The sequence below is a fragment of the Taudactylus pleione genome, unplaced genomic scaffold (genome assembly GCF_031769625.1).
Source record: "Taudactylus pleione unplaced genomic scaffold, aTauple2 ptg000191l, whole genome shotgun sequence".
Taxonomy (NCBI): domain Eukaryota; kingdom Metazoa; phylum Chordata; class Amphibia; order Anura; family Myobatrachidae; genus Taudactylus; species Taudactylus pleione.
In genome coordinates, this window is record NW_028284593.1 from 4,150,001 (window position 1) to 4,156,790 (window position 6,790).

Below are 6,790 nucleotides of genomic sequence, written 5' to 3' on the forward strand. Positions count from 1 at the left end.
TTGGCTGCTTTTCTAAATGTAACCATTGGTTTTTCTGGGAGATGGGGTCCAAGTACTGGATCTTTTTTTAAGATACTCCAATGTCTTCCTAAAATCTTTTTAATAACTATTTTCTTTGTTCAATTGTGTTATAAAGGGTCTATTAACCTCTGTTACAATTTTTGGGGGTCTCTCTTCCAATAGATCCTTCAATTCTTGCATCTTCAATTTTTTATAGCCTCTTTCAACAAGGTTTCAGATTGTCCCAAATATATTTCAGCATTACTACAATTTTTCTTTATTTTTAAAAATTGGGCATAAGGTACATTCTCTTTCCAACTTGATAGATGACAACTATCAGCTGGTATATAACTATTTGCATCTGTTTCCTTGAAGAAGGTAGACGATTGGATATAGCCTGTTCCCTGTCCCTCTAACTTCAGATCTAAATAGTCAATCATATTTTTATGACTCTTCTAGGTGAATTTTAAATTGAAGTTGTTATCATTAATGAATAATATGTACTGTTCTATGCTGGCTTTATCTCCTGACCATTTAAAGATCAAATTGTCAATATATTTCAGAAAGAATTTTATATTTTGGCACATATATATTGTATTGTAAACAAACTTTTCTTCCCTCTCCCATTAAAATATTCGCATAGGCGGGAGCAAATTTTGTGCTCATTGCAATACCTTGCTTTTGCAGGAAGAAGTCATTCCCAAATTTAGAAGTTATGCTCTAAGATAGATTTGATACTCTCTATTAGAAAATGTCTTACAACAGAAGAAAACTCTATATCTTTGTCTAATATTTTTGTAACTGTTGCTATACCTTTGGTGTGTGGGATGGAAGAATATAGTGCATGGACATCAGTTGTTAACTAACAATATTGTGGATCCCAACAAAATTCTTGAAGTTCCCTTAAGATAGTGGTAAAGTCTTTTAGAAATGACTTCTGAATCTTTACATATTTCTGAAGTTTTAAATCTATAAAGTGAGATAGATTGGAACTTAAAGAGTCTTGGCCTGACATTATTGGCCTTCCCGGAGGGGACTCCTTGTTTTTATGTATTTTAGGTATATGATAAAATATTGAAATATGTGGATTTATTACATATAAATATTCAAACTCTTTCTCACAAATAACTCCTTCCATCATAGCTTTGTTTAATAGATGAAAGAGTTCATTTTGATATGCGGAAGTGGGATCATTTTCCAATTTAACATATGTAAAACCATCATTAATGATCTTATTAGCTTAATTTACAAGGATTCTTTGTTTTGAATAACCACTGCTCCCCCTTTATCCACCTGTTTGATAACTATTTTAGGGTCTGACTAATTGTTTTACTGCTTGTTTTTTTAACGGAGTACGATTAGAATTGTTTCTTTTATTTTTCTGTATTTTAAGTTTTCTACAGTCATCCTTAACATGGTTGTAAAATATATCTATGTAACTTCCTCTAGACTCTATACAGTACATAAGTAATTTCAAGTGACCATACTGTGTATATACTAGTCAGCCCTGTGTTTTCATGCTCCAAATTATCATTAAATGATCTGCAGTGAATTATTATTATTATGCTTCGTATACAGCATTACACACATCAATTGTAAATTTTTAATATGCATTTTATATAGTATGTGCAATAAATCTGTTTTTTTACTGGGTCCACGTGACTCACCATTTTTTATACATACACATCAAACACCAGTTGCACTATCACCTTCCCCCATTTGACTTCTATCAGGTGATCACATTGATATTGATAGCAGAATCTTCCTTATCAACCATCTCTATCCCCAGTACCTATCACACGGGTCACTACATATTTCACATACTTTTCAGGTGACCATATAGCGCAGTCTCATTAGCTTCACTTTTACAATACAGGAGCTGCTGGCTTCCACAGCAGGGTGGTGTCTTAACAGCAGAGTGCGGAGCTAATGATGAGCTGCTTAGCACTCGATAGATTCAGACTGTCACAGACAGTTTAATCGAACTACGATCTGTGTTCCCGGCAAAACATAGAGATTACAGACACCAGGACACTGATTAATTGCAGCCACACAGTGCTACGGGGGGCGATCGCCCCCCTAGATCTGCCACTGAAGTGGGCAAGGTCCCTTGGAAAAAGCTTCCTCTAAATCTAGGAGAATGGGGTACTAAATCAGAGTAATGGCTCCCATGGAGTATCTAGAAGAAATGGAATTACCGGCGAGTTTTCACATGCATATTGTCAACTCTTGAGGGGCCGCTATATCTACTTTTTGTAAAACCTTCTGGGATCTGAGTTAAAAATGGTGCGTGCAGTAATATGATGGTAGTCGCACTGACTGGGATGTCAGTGTAGAGGAGGACGTCACAACTCAGATGATATGCCTGCAGGTTTCCTGCCACCGATATAATGGCACAGCCATGACAGGTGACTGGGACCTTGCTCCTACTCCCAATCCAGCCTGTAGTGTGTAGAGAGAAGCATCTCGCATAGAGGGGGATGTACTAAGGCTAACATGTGGCCAAAACTCTGTAAACTGCCATTTTTTGTAGTTCTGGATGTATTTCCCATATGTACCAAGCTCCGGAATGCGATACTTTCCTCAACTTGGACAAGCTAGGTAACGCTGTGTATAGATGGCGTTGCCTAACAGAAGCCTATGGGCTTTTTTTATTAATGTTCACTGAGAGGGATCCAATCGGATTCCTCCCAGTGTCCCCTGAGGCGCACGTTGAGCGCACATGTGCTGATAAGACTCCTGGGTCATAAACCCGGAAGTCCTGTCATCTCAAAGGACATCTCTTTTCAGAAGAGCTGTTCTTTGCATTTTTAATCGCAATAATGGGTGTTATTAACACCGGTATGTACCAGGCAAGTGGCGGGATGTACTTATTATTATTATCCTTTATTTATATGGCGCCACAAAGGTTCCGCAGCGCCTTACACAGTACATAAATGAGCACACAAGAAAAACAGTTAATAGTAATACAAAACAATGCAGGACAAGGACAAGGTTATAAACTCAGCTGCAAAACACAAGCAGCAGGACATGAGCAACCAGGTGGTAGGTGCCATTGTAGGGAGTTAGGAGTAAATTATACTATAAGTAGGGGGAGGAGAAGCACGTGAGGATGAGGGCCCTGCTCGTTAGAGCTTACATTCTAAAGGGGAAGGGCAGACAGACAGGGGCGACACAGAGGGGTAGATAGTGAAGAAGGAGCATGGAGCAGTGGGTTAGGATATGTGCTGCGGAATGTGTGTGTATAAGACGACCTGATGTTATGTAAAAATTAAGTCCTTCATACATCTATCTCTATGATAGAAAATAGATTGTACATCTCTCATGTAAATAACACAAACAAAGTAAAGTAGAAGCACTTTAATTTGTGTGTTACATTTTAGCATCTATATACAGCCTGACAAGAAATGCAGCTATTATGGGACTGTCCCGCCATCCTAATACAGTAGTGACTACTTTAGTTCCAGCTGCTGGGTGCTATGCCATGCTCCTGTGAGTGGGTGCATCTCACATGCTAGACCCACTCACAAATGGGTGCAGCCATACATGATGTGGTCCCACAGGATGTTGCAGTACCCGGGCCCAGAATTTCTCTTGGCAGCCCTGGAGGTGACAGAACGAGGAGGGAATGGGGCTTAGTAGTGGGGTAACAAGACCATGGAGGGAGGTGGTTGAGAGTGGAGGTATAGGAGAGGTGGGGGAAAGAAGCAGAGGGTTGGGAGCAGACTGATGAGAGAAAAAAAAGGAAGAACAGCAAGTGGAGGAAACAGGAGGGGGAAGAGAGGGATGGATAAAGCATCCATAATGCGATGCGTAGTACATCCCTTTGGGTGATAGCTGAGTAGAGCACTCTTCTCTTTTTAGTGCTCTACGCATCTGTGTACCTAGAGTCGGACCTACATTCAACATTTAGTCAATGGCAGGGATACTAAACCAAGTGGAACTGGTTAAGGATACATGCCTGTCTTAACAGCATTGTAGGCCTTGGACAAAGCAATGCAATGGGGCCCCTACCCACCAATTCATAGGAATAAAAATTAAATGGTCAATAAAATTAAACCTTTAGATTTAATGGTACTTTCAACTGAATCAATGTTTAAACATTAAAAAACTGATGTAGAGCAAGGATTTCAAACTCCACCTCCCTCTTCTCCAGCTCGCAGTGCAGTTTCTGAGATTCAGAGAGAGGGGGGCCCGGGAGGTTGTGCACCCCCTTTATTTTGGCTCTGTAGCTGCAGGCTGAGAGGCAGATAAAGAATGCTGCCTGGCTGCTATAATTGTGTGTAATTCATCAGAGAGGCTTGGGGGCATGTTTCTCTGCCTCTCAGCCGGCTGCAATTTGCACGGATAGAGCGGCCACACACTCCATGTAGATGCCCCCCTGGCTCAGCCCGTCCCTGCTCGAAGGTCCCTAGAATCGTGAGGCCCTGGGCAGCTGCCCAGTGTGTCACAATTGGTGTCTGCGAGTTACCTGTCTCAGGTGGTGATTGGATTTCAACGGAGGCCGGCATGACTGGAATCACAGATAATGTAAATAGCTCTATTTACAAGACTTGGGTAGCAGTGAAAACTGCCTTTGATGATAAATGACAGGAACTGGAGGGACCGGACTGGGACCGGCAGGAAGACTTGTTGAATTGAACTGATGAGCTTGGAACTTGACTCTGGACTGGAACGTGGACTGAACTGATGAGCTTGGAACTTGACTCTGGACTGGAACAACGTGGACAATGGCTGAAGGGAAGTCAGGTAATGCTGAGACGAGGGCTAAACAGGGTAATCTGGAATTACTATGACAAGGGCTAGAACTCTGGTGCAGGCTGAATTGGATAATAGGGAATAACAGGTTTCAGGAAGGAATGGGTAGGTTTGGGAATTTTAGGATCAGAGAGGGAATAGGTAGGTAACAGGGGCAGGAGTTGATCCACAGCAGGAAGCAAGGCAGGGTGACACGATGCAGGTTTACAGAGTGCCAGGGACCAACCAGGAGTAGGACTAACAGCAGAGCACAGGCCAGGTATGCTGTAACAGGACGTCTGGATGCCAGGTATTACTGTAGCAGGTTTTCGGGATGCACTAGGGGTTGCTGTCAGCAGGCTTACTGGATTGCCAGGTTTGGCTGTAACAGGTTTTCAGGAAGCATCGGGGGTTGCTGCCAGCAGATTTACTGGATTGCCAGGTACAGTTGAAACAGGTTTTCTGGATAGCGCCAGGGATTGCTGTAACGGGTTACAGGGATAGACTTGAATGCAGGAACAGCATGAACCATACACCACGGGAAGACGAGATGTTCAGGCCCAGAATGCCATCAGGAGAGGATATATATACCATGGGTCTGGCAGCAATTGGTGGATACGGACAGGTGGTCTGGTAGTAGCATTCTGAGTGGTGGAAGGCACAACATGCAGAGGGAGTATTCATCTCTGCAGCTCTGAGAATGAGAACCACACCTGTGATTCCAATCAGGGCTAGCAGTGCTCACAGACAGAGGAGAGACCAGGTGCAATAATCAGATCAAATCCTCCAGGCAAATTACACACACAGATCCATGGGGAAGCTGACGGGTAAGTCTCAAGGCAAAAAGGTGACAACTAGACAGGGTCGTGACACAGTGTGCCTATACGTTAAGAGGGCCCTGGGCGGATAAGCTTGATAAATAGTCCCCAAAATGTAATTCACTGTACCAACTCTTTAAAATATTTTTCTGTAAAAAAAAGAAAGAAAACCATTGACATTGTTAGGCTACACAAGTAGAGGCTACATTGACAAGGAAGTATGGCTCAGATATTGTAAATGAGGGGTTTACAATCCTACTGTACGTAAACTCTATATTATCAGTGTCATATTTCTGTATCATTTATTTCATTTTTCATTAAAAAGTGTTATTGTTTTTATTCTAATGACTGTCATCATTACATATCTATGTTGAACACTAGTTCTTCATTTAGTACATCTTCTTTCATCCCCTATCCTTGTTAAGTTGAATAGTCCCTGACACAGAATTGATATTTTATTTAAATATTCACCCTATTTTGAGGATACAATTTTAAAAATAATGAGTTTTATTTTAATGGATTTTGAGACCACCACCTGCGCACGCAGGGGGGGTTTCCGAGTCCCTGGAAACCCCCCCTGTTCGACCCGCCGAGCAGCGCTGCTTAATAAATTTTATTTTATTTTTTAAGAAATACTGTGACACTGCCTGGGCTGGCTGTAGGGGGAGCTGCAGCGCGCAAGCCCCTCCCAGCCAGTTCCCAGGCAGGCACCGTGACATCAGCGCCTCTCAGCTGTCAGCGGCGCTCTGTGGACTGCCGCGCCTCCGGAGCTGTTGAGTTCGGCGCCAGGCGGCCGCAAGATGTAAGTGGCTGCCGAATTGTTGAAGCTGCCAGTATGTGTCGGGGGAGCGCCGGGGATCTTGCGGGCGGGCCGGCGGCGGGGGCTGGGAGTCCGAGTTTTCTATTTTTTTTTTTAATGGTGCGACACCATTCAAAAAAAAATAATACTCGGACTCCCGGCTCCCGTCCCCCCCCTCCCCCTTATTATATTCTACTGCTACTCTGCTGCTGTGGGGGGCGGGCTGGGAGTCCCAGTATTTATTTATTTTTTTGTGACTGCAGCCAGGTGCCATATTATTCTACTGCTGGGGGGGCAGGCGATTATTTGGAAACCCCCCTTTCAAAATCCTGGGTTTGCCACTGACCAGTGCACCACATCACTATTCTTTTTGTGCGATTTTTGATAATCATTACATAACCCTGATGCCTAGCATTCTGAAAGGTACTAGGTACAT